Genomic DNA, 18,756 nt, shown 5'->3' with positions numbered 1-18,756 from the left:
ATATACATATACAGATGAGGATACAGATGAGAACAAGCTGAGGAGCAAGGAAATTGAAATAGTTTTGGAGATGTGTGTGATGAACATACACCAGTATATATCTAGTGACACAGAAGTGTGCAGTTGAGATGTATATGTATGCATTTGAGCTGGTATAGCTAACGGCGCTAAAGTAAATAATTATCTTAGCAGATATTACATATATTTTTTTTCAATATTTAATTCATTGTATGTACTATGTACATACTAACTACACCCTAGTCTCTAGCGTAGCCACCGCACGCTTACGCGACTCTGCTCGCTGTTGAAACCCGCAAAGTGCGCACAAATTCATGAAACTGTTACATTGCCCTGGCGAATCGGTAAATTGAATTCCAAATCCAATTAAAACTTCAATTCCGAAACTTTAGAATACACACACGCGTGCCTGACAGGTGACGAATAGTTATATCGTAGTACATATACCATATTTGTATGGGGTCGCTTGCAGCTAGCTCGCAATGTGTTCGATGTGTGCTGTGTCGAATACCAGTCGTAACATGTCGTGTTATCGTTTCGCAACGAATTCGTTGACGCTGCTGGCATTGCTGACGAAGCCGACAAATGGCCGCTAGCGTTAGACACTCAGCAGATAGTTTTGACTGCATGCATGCATAGCTACTATGGGGTGGTTGTGCTCAATTAGAGGTGCATGTATTTTGTAACAAGAGATCTCTCTTCTACATACTTGATCTACTGGGAGTAAATATACATCTTTCTTGTGGCAATCGTAATTAAAAATATATTTTTTATTTAAATCTTCTACAGCATCTTCACTTAGTGTGCCTAGAAATATCTGAAAATAAAGGAAGGCGTAGATATATAGACCATTTATGAAATAACTGCCGCAGTAGTTTTTCAAAAGCACCTTAATTCGAATATAAAATTTGACGTCAGGCAGCTTCCGAGCCTTGGTAGATTTTTTTGTCAAGTAGTTGACTGAGAAACGACAATTTGAAGCAGCACCTTAGTGACCAAAAACAGAGCTCGCCAATAATTGCTAAACTATAATTACTGTAATTCTTCTAAAAAAGTTTTAATAAAAGCTTCGACTTCCTCTAACCTTTATTACTTGAGTATAAGGAATCGAACCTAGTGGTGACAAAAAGTGAAGGTCACTAGCATTAACGTCGCGAGGTATTGGACGACGGCAGATATACTGCATTTTCCTTTTTTGTTCTTCACAAACCAGGCCGTTAATAACGAATGGCTTTAGGAAAATTGCCCATAGCTTGCATAGCTCTTCTTTATTGATCGAACGATCCCTTAGTAAGAACACATGATGCCCCTGCAATCGACAATATTCTTTGCGGTCTCTAATCAAAGTAACATGTCTTTCTGGATTCTGTGACAGCAAGCCTGTTGACAGCTTCAATTATTTTATGAGAACAGCTTGATTGTAGAACTTTGGCGGTACTTAAATTAAAAATCCAGGCATTAATGGGAGATCCAAATGATTTTCAAAGGCTCACCCCAAAATACTTTTTTCCATATTCATAAATTTTGCTAACAATCATAACCTCAAAATGACCACACTGTGCATTCGTTTCGGCGAAACGTTTCCGTCACACTCGTACCTTTACAACTTCACCGGGTCTGGGTAAATTCGGTGTGTTGTGCCAATTTGGTTAAGCGTTTAATTGCGCTTTTTACAATTGCAGTTTTGTTTTGTTTTAGTTTTTTGCTTTAAATTTTAATTTTTATCTTCAGCTTGTACAGCTTCGCAAACAAAATACTTTTTTTTTGCTTTAGGAAACACTGCAAATGTAGAAATGACGAAGAAAGTGGAGAAAAAAGTAGAAAAGTTGTCTGTGCCAATTTCAACAATTTTATAAGTATTAACAATGTCAAGCAGTCGACCTGATGTATAATATATGTACGAGTATATGCGAGTATTAGGGCGGGTTGATAAGTACCTAACCTACAAATGAACTTTGGAAATAGAGTTTGCTTTTCTCTGAGTAGATTTTCGAACTTTATTGCCCTTATAGAGACGTTGTAGTTCACATCGTTTGAATTCCATCATCTTTCCGGTAGGAGGATTCGATCATCCGTCGATAGGACAGTCTTGGAACAGGTGCTCGAAGCGAGCTGTGACTGTTTCAACTGGTTTTTGTTCGTGTGGAGTGGGTCTAGATTTCGTTGGCGATTACGAATGAGTGAAGGAATTTTTTCAAACTGCTCTTAAGCTGCGACAGATCTTGTTGTGAAGTAATCTCATTGTTCCGCTTGTTATCCGGAGTTAGCAAATGCGGCATCCATTTGGTCGACACTTCGCAACTCTGTTGTTGTAACGGTTATCCAACCCCCCTTTGATGGTAAGGTTCGGGTTGGTTATCATCGAGGTCAGCTAACAGTAGGTCCAGGCATCGTGCTGTGTTAAAAGAGTCGAACCATATGGAGAGAGGTGTTAAATGAATGGGCTTTGCTGGGCATGAAAAATGAGGTTAGTGTCATGCGGACACATGCCGGGCATATTTTTGGTGTGTCGGGGTCGATTCTGAACGTAGAGTTTAACCTGCTACATTATCCAGAACGAACCGACGCAAGGGTATCTCTAGATTCTCGGAGTCACTCTAGCGATTCGAGCTCGTCGTCTTCAATGGTTGGTGGCTTGACTCCAAATACGCCATTCACTAAGAAGGAGTCGGTGAAGATGTTAATGGCTCTACTGTGAATGGAGGTCAATGCGTGTCTGAAGTCTGTCCGAAGTCTGGTCGGTGTGTTGTCTTATGACATCGATGGAGTTAAGGAAAGGGCTCTTGATGTAAATAGGAGGCGGTTCCGCTTCAAAGAGACGACTGAAGGGATGATTTTACGACCTACCCCAGCAGAAACTGTTCATAGAGGAGTTCATTATGCTAATTAACTGGGAGCATAGCGGCTTCAATATGTAGATGCTCGATCGGACATTTCAAGAGGCATCCCGTTATAGTCCGGACCATATTGGTGTGGCGTAGGTAAAGACCGGGTGGCCGATCGCTTTGTATATTGCAAACAACGTTCTTTGTCTTTTCCCCATGTGCTGTTAGCTAGCGACTTCGACATTTTTATGTGGCTCTGGCAATAACCGCTGTCGTATGAAGAGTGAAGGATAGGATTATTGACAGTCGGAATTTCAACGCCACGACTACAATATTAGGGTAAAGTCTATACTCCTTCGTCCAGTATATGAATATGATCGCTGTGTATTTAGTGGAGAGAGTGTTAGGCTCCGTGCGAGAAAGGTCGGAGCACAGGCATTTAATTTTGAGCACAGGCCATCGATTCCAGGGAGAACACTATCCTGCGGAACAGCCAGGTGGCCATTTGACTTTTGGTAGGTTCACAGGCCGTCGATTCCATTGCCCGAGGCCATTATCGTGCAGTCATTGTAATTCCTCTTGAAATAATTTTTGACGGTCCACGTAATTTCTCTTGCAATCACTGATCGACATTGCTTTTTCCATTTTTTCTAAAATTCGCGAAAATGCCGTCTTCCACATGCTGTAGAAAGAAATTTATTAATCCTATTCGGATGAAATTTTGCCAGTGGACCACTTCGAGAATATACCTCACGATAGTAAGTGCTTATCAGCACGCTCTCGTATGTATATGTATGAAAATAGTGAGACACATACGCCTTCACTTAGGCATGTTGGCAATCCTTTGAAAATCTGTGGGTTGCCAACGCATATTTACATGTGTGTGTTCGTCGTCTCTTTGGCTGATGATTCGGTTGTTTTGTCCCACACCGTTACGTTTCGTGTGTGCAAAATTGCAAATGAATTTATTCATTTTGTGGGCGTGTGCCAACTTAATTCGCTTTCCAGTTCACACCAGGTTTAACTGTCATTTTTACACGCTCGGGAATAAAATCAGACAACCACACACACACTGCCACACGTGTTCGTGTTAATGTGAAAATGAAAATTGTGCATTTTTTTGCGTGTGTGTTCGCATTTATTTTTAATCGCTTTAGCAGTTTACTTGCGAGAAGTTGGCAATTAAGTGATTTAATTTAAATGAAATAAACTTTGATGTGCCGTTGTCGCAAGGATGACAGTGTGCTTGCCACACATATGAGTTTTTGTGTTTGTGTAGGTATGGTGGAAAGTGTCGGCGCAATTAAAGCAGCAATGCATGCAAATTGTTTATAATTACTTAATATTCAAATAAATGACATAATTTGGCGCAATTAGCAAAACAATTTAATCTATGCAAAGTATTTTTAATGATGCAGTAATGAAAATTAATTAGCGTGCAGCTTATATTATGGCAATGAAAGGTAGGAATGTCAAGCTGGCGGATTTCTTATATCACTTGAATTGATTTTATCTTAATATATTATTTATTCTTGAAATCGACTGATGTCTACTTATGACCAGGCGAACGAAAATACTCAGTTGATGCAGAGCTGTCTTGCTCCATTGTATGGCTGCGGATAGTTTTTCCAAATGTTTCGATATTTGTTGAGTTATCTAATGTAAACTTCCGATATAAAACAATTTCGTAAACCTCCCCTATAAATCCTGTGGTTATATTACATACCTGGAACACGAAGAGTTTAATTTGCGCTTAAAAAAATATGCATTGTATTGTGAGCCTAGCAATAGTAATCGATTTAGCGCAAAAGTACTTCCTATGAGAATTAGCGCCGTCTTATTGACGCCAAATGTCGCCGAGATCACGAACTTCAATTTCAGGTATCAAATAATCGGTTATCATTGCACGATAATGATCGCCATTCACGTTTACGCTCTAATCGGCATCATTTTTGAAGAAATACGGAAATTTTGCTAGTTTACACACACATGGAGCCTCATTGCAGAACAAGAATTGACTCGAAAACGCCTGATCTTTTTTGAACTTCTGAAGAATCCACAGAGGGAAGCAATGTCACTTGGGAAGTTCCAGCGGCTTCAGTTCTTGCACAACCTGTATTTTGTACGCTTTCAATATAAGATATCGACGTAAAATGCGAATAGTCGTTCCACACGTCAGTCCGAGTTGCTGCAAACGGCGCCGAATCGACTATCCAGGGTCTTTACATCGTGAAAATTGTATACACTCGCAGTTACGGCTGCTATATTTTCTTCACTGCATGCTGGACGTGGTGTATTCCATCGAATATTATACAATAATTAATGCTGAATAAAATAACATGACAGCTTGATATGGCTCACGATATGATATGACTCTGCCAAAAAAGGCTATTGAAGAAAGTATCTTTGTTTGTCTCACCCGATATAGTAGATTGTTAACAAGACTTTGAACATTATATAGTTGCTATGAATTTCGCTGTCTGGTTGCTTCTGGCAGTTGATCGTCAATTCTATTTTGTTCTCGTATCTTTTTTAACGTCGATTAGCAAGCGATAATCTCACATTGCATTATGGTAAGAGTGAGTCCCAGGCTACAAAAGTATTCCGGGAAACGAAATTGCTGAAGAGATTGTCAAAATTGCCATTCGCTTGGCTACTACCATTACGGAAAATACGTAGATCACTAAAAACAATACAAAACGGAAATCTTCGCTAGATCTGACAGCTGAGACAGATCAAGTTGAATTTGAATGTCTTAGGGGAGTGCAGGATCGCTAAGATCTAGTGTGAGGGAGCAGAAGAAAAATGCGCAAGGTTTACCGTTTATAGGTCTACCTACATTTTTCACGATGTAAAGTTTAGCTCGTATTAAACGCTCCATTTGACATAACAAAGGACTTCTAGGTGTATGTTTGGCATGACAGTACAGAGTTTAACCAAAACACACAGTCGTCGCATTCCCTAAATGGCTCCCACGTCACTGTTGACAGTCATAACAACGAAGTCGCAGATAACTTCATATTTCAGAATTAACACCAATAACAATATCTTCCTCGAAATCAAACGCAGAATAACTCCTGCCAAAAGCCGCTACTTTGACTAGGCAATTGAGAAGCGAAGTCCTTTCTCAATAAACAGACATCAAATTTACAAGTCACATCCCCGTCTTGCATTATGGTGCACAGGTACGGACGATGACAACATCTAAAGAGTCGGCCTTACGAGTTTTCGAGAGAAAGGTTCTGCGGAAGATTTATGTTCCTTTACGCATTAGAAACGACGAAAGCCGCAGTCGATGGTACGATGCGCTGTACGAAATATAAGACGACATTTACATAGTTCAGTGAATTAAAAGACAACGGCTGCGCTGGCTAGGTCATGTCGTCCGAATGGATGAAAACACTCCAGCTCTGAAGATATTCGACGCAGTACTCGCCGGTGAAAGCAGAGGAGGAGAAAGATTTCCACTCCGTTTTAGAGAACAGGTGGAGAAAGACCAGGCTACACTTAGAATCTCCAATTGGTGTTAAACAGCGACAAGGAAGAACGACTGAAGAAGAAGAGCACAGTTTAAATGTATCGGTTCGATGAAATTTTAGCAGATGGTATACAATACAATACTTGTAGGTGATGTTTAGATGTTATAGATTTAACATATTAAATTTCTTCTTAGTTTTTTGGTATGAGAGATTTTTGAATTATTATGAAATATTATCGAAATAACCGTCATTTATAATTTTGTGTTTCAGAAACTTTCAATGGTATTTCCTAAAGACTATAAATCATGTTTCTTTCCTGCTTAAAATATACCCAACTTCCTGTGTATCCCTTAGTTGCTTCAAAAATTAAATTTACCGTATTTCACAGCACTCCCAACTCCGTAGGACTCCCGCAGAGGTACGGATGTGCAAAAACGTATTTGCTAAACATTTCGTGCACCAAAATTGACTGTTCAAGCGGAAAACGTCAACTCGAATCATTAGCGCTGCCTTTAGGCGCCAAATACGAAAAGTGAAATGCCTATTTATGTCTTTGTGAAAAGGTGAAAGCCGCAGGCCACAACCGAAACTTCCGAGGGGGACTGGAGAAAGTTACTAGGGCGCACTTTCGCATGCAAAGCAGCTAGCTGGCAAAAACCGCCGACTCAGCGCGGCAGTCAGTCGTTGAATGCAGTCAGCGAGGCGATTAAAGCAGAATTTAAATTCATTTTAATGTGTGGCGAATGGCGTACGCCGAACGGAGTAGCGGCAGCGGAAACAAAATAATAATATTAAGGTTGTTGTTGTTGGTATATTTGTAGTTGCAAAACGTACACAGCGCCACCGTTTGTGTGCGCGGCGCTACAATATTAAACGAGATAAGCGCCGAAAAGTGAAAAAATGCCAGAGGGTAAACCTTTGAAAGCGAGTTGAAGCTTTTACCCCCCCGCTGCTGGCTGCGTCCTTCGCGCTGCAGTCTGCAAGCGTTCGAGTGCTCTTAAAGCGGCGGCAGTGTTAGCATTTGGCATAAACTTCCCCATAAACTTCACAGTTACAGTTAAACGAGCGGAGAAGTGGGGGCGGAACTCTCCAGCTGGGACGTTAGGTGGGAGATTATCCGCATATAGCTTTGGATGTATATGTGTTTGTTTGTGTATGTATGTGTGTCGGCAGTCCGTTAGTTATGTTGGTATGTGGTTTCGTGGCTGTTTGCCTAAAATTGTGGGAGCTTGCCGCTTTGCCTTTGCCGCAATGAAGTGGCCGCCGCCGTGTCTGTCTGTTTGTTCTTCGCTCTCTTCTGCTCCCTGCTTGTGTGTTCACTAAACGCACCCAAACCTTTAACCGTTAACCTTGAGGGGTTAAGACCAAGACTTCACACTCGCGTTGTGCACACGCGTCATGCCACACTAACCGTTATGCGCTACGTATGTGTCTTTTTGCCCCCTCTTCTGTCTGTCTGTTGCTTGTTAGCCGTCAGCTGAGTGCAAAGCTGTGTCGTACAACGCTCGTTGGTGGGCGTGTGCCCTGCTAGTTTATCAAAGAGGTGATTTCCTTGGCTCGCTTGTTTGCTTGTATAACGGTATGTTTGTTTGCAGGCGCTAATGCATGCTGTTGAGTGTTTGCGCCACGCTTTGCTGGTTGTTATCGTACTTTGTGTGCGAGTGTCTTTATGTGTGTATGCGTAAGTAAGCCAAGATAATGTATTGTAATCACAATTGAGTTGAAGATTTACATTTCGTTCCGCAGCCAACTGGTTTGTGGTTGTTTGTGCGCCAAAAGTCTTTAACTGGAAAGTGTTTGCGGGTTTGTTGCGATACTACTGATGAGATGGCAGTTATGGTGGATGAGGTGAGCAGTGCTTGTAGTGCGCTAGATGCCAAATTCAATTGCCGATTAGTGGATGAGTTCATCTAAAATCCTTTTTGGACACACTTCTTGGGTAATATTAAGTTAAGTGTTTCTTTTTTATGCTGATGTTGTTGTTATTACTATAGCGACTAAAACATCTCAAACAGTTTGGAGAACGCTGGCCAGTTGACAGTCCTTCGCCCAAAGGAACTCTGTGTCCTTTCTGGTCACGTAAGCGCGACTGTCGTGAGACCGGTTAGAGTAATGGTTATTTTGAAAATGAAGAACGCTTTAGAAGTGAGGGTAGTGTTCGCATCAGAGAGATAGCAGAGGTTCTGAACATTGCTTATGTATCGACTCAAGCATTTTGGTTAATGCTTTGGGTAAGTAGCAAGTCTAAGCTAGAATCATACCGAAATACCTGAATCTTTTAAGATAAGATAAGCTTGAAAACGTAGCTGAGGGCCCTATATTCATCAGTACTGGTAATAATACGTGAGTTTATGAAAATCATGTGGATACCGAAAAAGTCTAAATTCGCTGAAGGCGGTTAGGTGGTATGGTTTATAGAAAATTGATGAAGCGTTAGCATGTTTGTGTTTGCTTAGGAGCCTACTTATGGTATTCTCAGATTTAGTGAATGAAAATCGTTTTACCTTTTTTTTCTGTTTTTTATCTGATCTAATCCAGCCATTTCGCCCGATTCGTAGAAAGAATGGAAAGCAAGATACTTCATCCTTAATCTGGCCAAAGCTGGACTGTCTATTGTAGCGACCATGAGCAAGTAGTTCCGTGGAACTTTAACATTCCACTTTGCGCGGGAAGGCTTTTGCAACCAAAAAGCACATTGCAGGTGTTCCTTAGAATCATTTTCTGGGTATTTAAATTGTCCTAGGGTTCTTTGTAATTTTGTACATGAATTTCTCTTTCAGCTGTCTTCAGCACATTTTGACAACTACTGCCTTCGCTAAAGATATGTCATCGTAATCTACGCCAAAGATTTTATGATATAAACATCCAGGAAGGAGAAGCTTGTTGGCTAGCTTAAGCTTAAAATTTGTTCCGTTAGAGTTAAAATTAATCAGTTATATTGGCAGAGATTATTCATCTGAGGCTGCCTTGGCTTTGTTTCGCTTCAACTTTGCCATTTTTTATATTAAAGAACATGGAAATATACTGGCAGAGTTTATACGTCCACCCAAAAGATCCAAAACAAATGTTCAGCTCAACAGGGAAAACCAGAGAATCGTAATTGTTATACGAATCCTGTACCAACCGACAAAGATATAAGCATAAGCAGAGAGAAACCTATATCTTGGGGTTCAATGTGTCTGTATATACAATAATTTTAATAGAAAGATCTCTAAAGTTTCGCCAAAACTATTAAATGTTTCACGTATTTTAGTCTTGTGTTAAGCCATTTGGATCTTCTGTTTTCTTCTTCTTTATTGGCGTAGATATCACTTGCGTGGCAGCGCGCCAGTCATTCTTCCTTTTCATATTTGGCTTCAATTGGAAATTCCACCAATTGTAACCAGGTCCTTTTCCACCTGGTCTTTCCAACGGAGTGGATGTCTTACTTTTCCTCTGCTTACTTCCGCGGGTACAGCGTCGAATACTTTCAGAGATGTAGTGTTTTCATCCATTTGGGTGACATGACCTTGCCAGGATAGCCGCTGTCTCTTAATTCTCTGAACTATATCAATGTCGTCGTATATCACGTATAGCTCATCGTTTCATCGACTGGGATATTCGTCGTTGGCCCTGCGCAGAGGATCATAAATCTTCCGCAGAACCTTTCTCTCGAAAACTCGTAACATCGACTCATCAGATATTGTCATCGTCCATGTCTCTGCACCATATAGCAGGAAAGTGATGATGAGTGACTTATAGATTTTGGTCTTTGTTCGTCGAGAGAGAACTTTATTTCTCAATTGCCTATACAGTCCAAAGTAGCATCTGTTGGCAAGAGTTATTCTTCGTTGGATTTCGTGGCTGACATTGTTGTTGGTGTTAATACTGGTTCCAAGATAAATGCCGCGGTGGTTGACGCCAATGATATCGATATCATCGCCGTATGCCAACAAATGTAGACTCTTATAAAAGATTAAACCTTCTGTATTCAGATCTGAATGTTGAATTATTTTTCTAGGAGTAGATTGCAGATGTCGCACGATAGCGAGTCGCCTTGTCTAAAAGCTCATTTGGTATTGTATAGCTCAGAGAGATCCTTCCCGATTATGATGGAGCTTTTGGTGTTGGTCAATGTCAGCTTACACATCCACATTAGTTTTTGTGACATACCAAATTCAAACATGGCGGCATAAAGGCAGTTCCTTTTCGTGCTGTCAAAGGTAGCTTGAAAATCGACAAAGAGGTGGTATGTATTTTCACGGTCCTTTTCTAAGATTTAGCGCATGGCGAAATTCTGGTCAATAGAAGATTTTTCAGGCCTAAAGCCACACGGATAAGAGCCAATAAGTTTGTTGACGGTGGGCTTTAATCTTTCACACAGTACACAGGATAGAACCTTATATACGATGTTGAGGAGGCTTATCCCACGGTTTTTGGCGCAGATTGTGGGGTCTCCTGGCAAAAATTCTACAAAGAAGCTGACGCATGCTTCTTATCAGTTCTTCGCGACGGTATTTGCATAGCTCGTCCGGGTAATTGTTGTTCGAGCTTCTTCGTCAACGTTTGTGGATTCGGGTGCACCATCTCCTGGTGTTATGCAGATTCAGCAGATTAGAGAAGTGTTTACTCTATAATTTCAGTATGCTCTAGGTATCAGTCATTACATCACCTCTAGGGGTTCTACAAGGGTATGATTCCGGTCATGAAAACTTCTGTTAGTCGCTGTGTCTTTTCGTAGAATTTCTGATCATTCCCCTGTCGTCACGCTTTTCGTATTCACGGATTTCGGCCCTCGTTCTCACGCATTTTTGTGTATTGCTATGGCGCAATTTTTACGAAGAAGCACTTCAAGTTAACACTGAGAGCATAAACGAATATCTTCTAGGCATAAATTATTAATGGAATATGCTTCCAGCTCGGCTCTTATCCCATCCACTCATTCGGGATAACAGTAAATTCTTCGCTACACAGGCTATTTACATTTGTCTCCTTGTTAGGTGTTAAGCACTTTAAAGACCCATCGATCCCTCTTTGGATAATATTTACCGTTATCGTAAGCTACATCATGCCACAAAAGTATACGCTCCACAAAGTGTGTCCTCTTACACTTTGTCACACTCGCCATCAGCAAGGCTCATATTTACCTTACACGTCATTGCCATTTCGGCTAGAGTCGTTTGCTTTGTTGCCATTTCTGTCGCCTAAAAATTTATTGTTTGCATAAATTTGCTTTATTGCATGAATTGTAGTTATTGCTTGTGCTGGCTGCGCGCCGAGCACTGTTCTGGGCTGCTCTTCTGCTAGCCAACGTTTCTGTTGAAATTTACACCCGCACTTTAGACTCGCACATCTTTTGCGAGTGGGTGGCTTAAAGCATTCTAGCTCTGCAGCGGCGCTAACGGTTTTGGAATAGAAAATGTTTGCACGTTTCCTGCAGCCTTCGCGTACACGCGTCCTTCCGCTGACTATGGATGATAAAGCGATTTAAGCAGTTCAATCTGTGGCTCAGGAAACGGCAAGAGAAGCGGTGAGGGTGGGGACAGAGCAGAGAGAAAACTTTTCACTATTCAATTTAACTAATGAAACTGAAAATTCATTTCAGCACATTAACAAAATGCCAAATACACGAACACGGTAAGAGGACAACAAAAACATTTTTAGGAAATGTATACTATGTACTTATGTATATACATATGTAGAGGTGTATACATATATGTATGTTTGTGTGACATTTACAGACTTAGCAGACAACAACATTTCAATAAATTTTTGTTAGTGTGCGTTTAACACATGCGCTCGTGTCGCTTATGGCAAGGATATATGGTAATGATGGTGCGGTAAGGTGGTTGTTGTAACACTAATGTGCGCACATACACATGTACACTGGAACTATGTGTATTGTTACTTTTTGTTATTGTTGGCTTCTTCCACTCGCGTCTAGATTTGAAAAAGTGTTGTCGGAAATGTGTTTCATTTGCTGCTTCTTTGGGTGCTTTACACCAACACTAATGCGGCATTTTCATAATTACACTAACACAATTATTTACAAGCAGATATACATATATGTTTACATGTGTGGGTTGCTGGCTGTTGTAGAAAAAGCAACAACATATATACATATATACACATCTTGCCTTTGGGTTCATAAGCACTATACAAACAATTTAACGCACAGTGGTTCCTTTTCATTTATTTTGTAATAATTTTTTACTTATTTTTTAATTGAAACTAAAAGTGAAGGATACAATAAAACAAAGTCAACTTCGGTTGGACCAAAGCAATATGGTAGCTATATGCAGCACATATTGGACCATAGATAGGTTTCAACAAATAAGCAGCTTTTTAGGAGGAAAGGGCACGCAAAAATTTCAGAACGATGTCTCAAAAGCTGAGAGACTAGAAAGAGAGAGACGGACCTACATGGCTAATTCAACTCAGTTCGTCACGTTGACCATTTATAGTATATAGTATATATTTTATAGGGTCTTTGACGATTCCTTCTTGGAATTACAAGCTTTGTGGCAAACTTATTCTAATTTAGGCTGTTCAGAGTACAATAAAATGTGGGAATGCTTTTCAAGCTTGTCACTTAAACTAGTCTAGTCTAATATTTAGTGCCTTGTAAAAGAATATACGCAATACTTAACTCTTTCCAACAGGTGCTACTTCGGACTGAGTAGGCAATTGAGACGTAAATTCCTTTCCCGATGAAATGATGCGATGATTTAAAAACAAACTATATAGGTCATTCCCGTCCTGCTATATGGTACAGAGGCATGTACGATGAAAAAATTTGGTGAGTCGGCATTTCTAGTTTTCGAGAGAAAGGTTCTGCGGAAGATTTATGGTCATTTGCGCATTGGAAACGGGAAATATTGCATTGGATAGAACGATGAGCTGTACGAGTTTTCGACGACATTGATATAGTGCAGCGAATTAAGAGACAGCAACTGCGCTGACTAGGCCATGTCGTCCGCATGGATGAAAGCACTACAGCTCTGAGAATATTGAACGCAATACTCGCCGACCACTGCAAACGTGTTAAGGATTACACCACGGACCAGACATTCCAAGTGTCTGCCCTTAAAGCACCTTTGATGACCGATCACTGAATTGAGAAGGTGCCTTTGGTCAGCTGGTTAATGTCCTTGTTAGGCAAAATGCTGTCATAGCCACCGTCTAAGAAAAGCGATGGACGGGACAAGGACTGAAACGAGTAGGTCGACATTTACTACAGTGGCCATATAAAGGAGCGTACAGTCGGTGTGGGCTTCGTGGTATCCGTCGCCGAGTCATCGCCGCGTCTTGGAATTCCCCCCGGTGGATGAACGTCTAGCCACAATCTGCATCAAAATGAAGTTCTTCAACATATCGCTGATTTGCGCTCTCGGCCCGACGGAAGAGAATGGATTAAGGCTGATCGACTTCACTAGGGCCCGAAATATGGTTATCTGTAGTACTAGATGCCAGCATAGGAAAATTCATCAAGCTACCTGGCTGTCTCAGGATCGAAAACCACCCACCATAACGATCATGTTGTGATAGACGAAAGACACGTCTCCAGTGTTTTAGAAATGTGTACGCTCCGAGGTCCTAGCATTGACTCGCACCACTATCTTGTAGCAGCAAAGATGCGGACCCGCCTCTGTGCAGAGAAAAACGCACGTCAACAAGCACAAGGAAGGATTGAAATCCAGAAGCTGCAATCATAGCGAACGATCTTCTACTCGACTTGCACTCCTTTTCTCTGAGACCAATCATCAGCAACTCGGTAAGAGGGAGCTGTGTCATGGCTTTTCAAGCTACTTACGTACAGCTACAAATGGAAGCATTGCTTTTCAGAAAATGCAGAACAGTTCAGTCTCGGATAATCCCAGTGTTTTCTCATATGAGTTCCTCCATGTTTTTTGCTGCCCATAAAAGGAAAAGAATAATAGAGGCTTATAGAAGGATCTTCGATAATATAAAAAAAAATATTGTCTATATTAAACAAAAAAAACTAAAATTCGAAAAATGCCCACTGTGCGACACCAAGCGTACCAACGCACATGTTTTCTCATCAAACATTGCCTACTTCTAGGCGCATTTCCATGTTCAACTACTAATGTTTATTTTACGCTACTTAACTTGTATTTTTCTTTGTATTTGCTGTCATACATTACCGTTATGTTTCATGTTCTTTCACAAACACATACATGCATACACAAACATTTAAGTGTATCTACGTTGGCGGCCGTGTGAACTCGCTGCTTCGCATTCGAGTGAGCCAGTCTATTTCGAGTGTCAGCAACCGAGAATCCACAGTCATACAAGTGTGTTGGTGGTCCGATCGTTTAGTCGTCGGTGAGATTATAAATTATGTTTAGGGGCGACCACACAACAGCAGCGCCGTATGTCCGCCAACGCCGCGGCATAATGCTGATTTGTCTGTTTGCTTAGACGTGCGAGATGGCCGTACAAATACAAACACATACACATACACACTCAGTATATGCTCGGTCAAGCCTCATGCTAGTACTCATTTTCATGCCTATACAACTACTTAACTGTTGTTTGGTTTAAGCGCGCTTTTTCGAGCGTTGTGCGACCATTTTCACTTGTCCGCTAAAAATTTCGGTATCTCCGAACTTGGCTAATGCCTTTTGGTTAAAAGCTTCCGTCAATATATCTTGTTGCTAACTACTTTGTTTCTGCTCTTGTTTGTTCGGTAACTGACAAGTGCGCTGGCAGACGGACGAGTTGCCGTTGCAGGCACGCCATTCCAACATGTCCAATGTAGAGTAAAGATTTATATATTTTGTGTAGATTTTATTGTTTACACGCGTCTCCACAAATTTCTATTATAGCCCTATTTATTACAATTTTCATTAATTGCTCGCCGGCTCGAGGCACCCGGCAAAGTTTGGTGGCTTTAATTTAGCCACTTAAAATAACATCTTTGTACTTTGCTTTGCCAAGACAAGAAAATTTTATTGGAATCTTGTATTACTAGTGGCTTTCGCAGAGCGTACTTTCCGATTTTTCAGTACTTCTAGTCTAAGGTGGAACAAATTGTTTAAAAAAAAGTTAATAAAATTAATAAAAGATGCCTTCCTTGGTGATAATGCAGATGTTCTAACGATATTTCAAATACCAGAACACGAAACCTTAAGTTTTCGGAAATTGTTGGTGTTTCATCCCCGACAGTCTGCTAAACTTATCGGAATATTGGGTAGTCGAAAAAGTTTTTTCGTATTTTTTCAATAGATAGATGTCGTTGCAGCCGTATATCTCTAGTGCTACCAATCACATTGTGTCATACCGTATAGTGCTGGAAAGGCGAAATTTTAAGCTTTATTTGACCAAAAAAATTTAATTCAGAGAAGTTGAGAAAAAATTACAGCTTTTCGAAAATGAGTGAAAATAATGAAGAAATTCGCTATATTTTGAAATTTCTACATAAAAAAGGGAAGAATGCAATGCAAGCCACCAATAAAATTTGTGAAGTTTACGGAGACGATGATGCTGTATCAGTTCGTGTAGCACCACAATAGTTCGCTCGCTTACATTCTGGAAAATTCGATGTGAAAGATGCACTTCGCTCTGGTCGACCTATCGTTGAAAAAGTCGATGAAATTATGGAAAGGATTTACCAGGACCATCACATAAGTAGTCAAGACATCGCTAAGGAACTTAACATTCATAATCAAACGATTTTGAACCATTTAAAAAACGCTGGCAACAAAAAGAAGCTTGATGTTAGGGTACCAAATGAATTGTCTGTGAAAAATTTAATGGACCGAATTAATATCTGCAATTCTTTGCTGAAACGAAATGAAATCGAATCATTTCTGAAGCGAATGGTAACAGGAGACGAAAAGTGGATCAAATACGACAATATTGTGCGAAAAAGATCATGGTTCAAACGTGGTGAAGCTCAACAAATGGTCACAAAGCCAGAATTGACGCCTCGAAAGGTTATACTGAATGTTTGGTGGGATTGGAAGGGAATCATGCACTATGAGCTGCTCCAACCTGGTCGAACGATTTTACTGTCAACAACTGATGACATTGAAGCAAGCAATCGAAAAAAAAAAAAACGGCCAGAACTGCTTAACAGAAAGGGCTTCGCCTTCCAACAGGACAACGCTAGACCACACACATCTTTGAAGACTCGTCAAAAACTGGGAGAGCTTGGCTGGGAAGTTCTGATGCGTCCACCATATAGCCCTGACCTTGTACCATCCGACTACCATTTGTTTCGGTCAATGCAGAACTTCCTTAATGGATTAAAGTTGGCTTCAAGAGAAGCCTGTTAAAATTGCTTGTCGCAGTTTTACGCCGAGAAACCAGAAAAGTTTTACACTGATGGAATAATATCTCTGGCGGAAAAATGGCAAAAAGTGGTCGACATATACACATAGTATTTATTTGGTTCATTACAGTTCACTATAAATATGTACATACATACAATATAAAAAAAGAAATAAGTTGAAGTTTGATTAGAAATACGACTACCCAATATTATACACCCGACAGTACCACAGCCGATGTTGCTGATGTTAACTCCATGATTCATGAAAACAAAAAGACTTTCGTCCCGGATCATAATGGATGCCGTTGGCCGAAGCACCGAAGATTTCTGAGGCGTTGGTCTTTTTTGGGGTTGTAAAATTATCTCGCTATTTGATGGCAAATATTCTCGATTCAATGAGCTGTGATCCAGCGTTAAGGAACTTCGAATCTTCAGCTTTGGGAAAGCTGTATGAACAACTTAAGTTTTTGAAGTTAGTATTCTTTGTGATTTAAATCTTTTTTTAACAACTTGCCATACAAGCAGGCAACAGTGTTTGGCTAAGGGTATTGCAGTTACGTAGCTCTAAAGTTTGACTGCTTTGGAATTTTTACGCTTATTCAACGACCATTTCCGGGCAGAGTTTTGAATTGAATTCTATTTTAATAATCAGCTCAGTGTGTGCCCTCGCTTATTAACGGTGGTGCGAGTAGCTAAAGATACCGTACAGCGGGATACTTTTATATAAGTGTGGAAAAAACGCAAGGAAAGTTTATGAGCTTCCCAGAAGTCTCAATATTTGTTTACTACTGATCTTTTTTCCAAGAGTTGATGACAGAAAGCGAACAGAAATGGTTGCCCACGCGTGGCTCGAACATATTCAGCTATACAAGTATTTAAAAACTTTTCGTCAACGGATTCACAAAAATCCCCTTAAAAAACAGAAAATTATGTCAAAGGAAAATGAATCCATCAATAGCAAGACTTATTCGAAATACTCTCCTAATGAAAGCATAAAATTGGTGAACTGGTCATCTTGTAGCAACGCGCTTGAATTAAATTGGAATCAACAGGTGCAAGCGGCTTCTTTAGTGACATGCGGTCAGCGGTCACGAAAATGAGTCGAATGGATGTAATTGTACAAAGGATAATGATTCGAGATAAAATGGTATTTCGACTTTCATACAATTTGAGAATCAGTAAGTTTTTTTTTTTGCTTTGGCATCTCTGATCTCTGAAATTGCCGTTTTAGCCAAAAACTTGAGATGAAGACCCGGCTTAAACAGTAGCGTGCCTTATTACCCATTGTCTTTAACAAATTTACCATTTCTGTACTGTTCCTCAATTATTCTCTAGTCTTTGCTAGCGGAGAGCATTTTTATTTTGTATTGGGTTAGCAATGCACCCTCCATTGTGTGCCCAAGTAAGCAAGAGGTGAATGGTGATACCAGAACATGGTAATTTGTAGTCGGCTTTTGTTTTCTCTTAGCCGTATGTACTTAAGTAGGTTCAAAAATACGGAAAAACTTTAATTGCTACAGTCGCATTGAGTTTTCACTAACTTCCAAAAGAGTTGCCAATTTTTATATATGTACATATGTATATACTATACATATAATATCACCGCCGTCAAAGAAGTGTGATGGAGGGGACAATGTTGCAACAAGGAGGAAATAAGCCGGGTATTTTTTAAATCTAAGCAGCTCAAAATTGGTGTTTAAGTGGGAGTGATACCATGTCACCGGATTCCGTTATTCACCTCGATGGGCAAGCATCTAACCACAATCAAAGAATAGTATTTTAGCATATCGTCCACGCTCCACCAGAGAGAAGAATGCTGTAAACAAAGCTGCTTCTTATGAACGCCTACTTGACGAATTCAACGCTAGGGTGTATAAAGAAAGTGTTTTCTGCACAAAGGTATGCAAATTCAGGTTACATTATGTAACAACTCTGAACGGTCTAAGGTTGAACGACTTTGCAAAGTTTTACGAAATATGGTTGACTGTGGTCCAGATTGGGCCACTAGAAAATTCGCCAAGGGACATGGATGTTTAAAAGAAAAGCCCTCTTTTTGTGTATCAAAACCAAACTTTACAAATCGTACATTATTCCTATCCTGTTATATGGCGCAAAATCGTGGACGATGCCGACATCCGATGAGATGATATTAACAATT

This window comes from Bactrocera tryoni, chromosome 1, assembly GCF_016617805.1.
Source record: "Bactrocera tryoni isolate S06 chromosome 1, CSIRO_BtryS06_freeze2, whole genome shotgun sequence".
NCBI classification, from domain to species: domain Eukaryota; kingdom Metazoa; phylum Arthropoda; class Insecta; order Diptera; family Tephritidae; genus Bactrocera; species Bactrocera tryoni.
The sequence above is the reverse complement of the archived record's forward strand: the minus strand, read 5'-3'. Positions refer to the sequence as shown.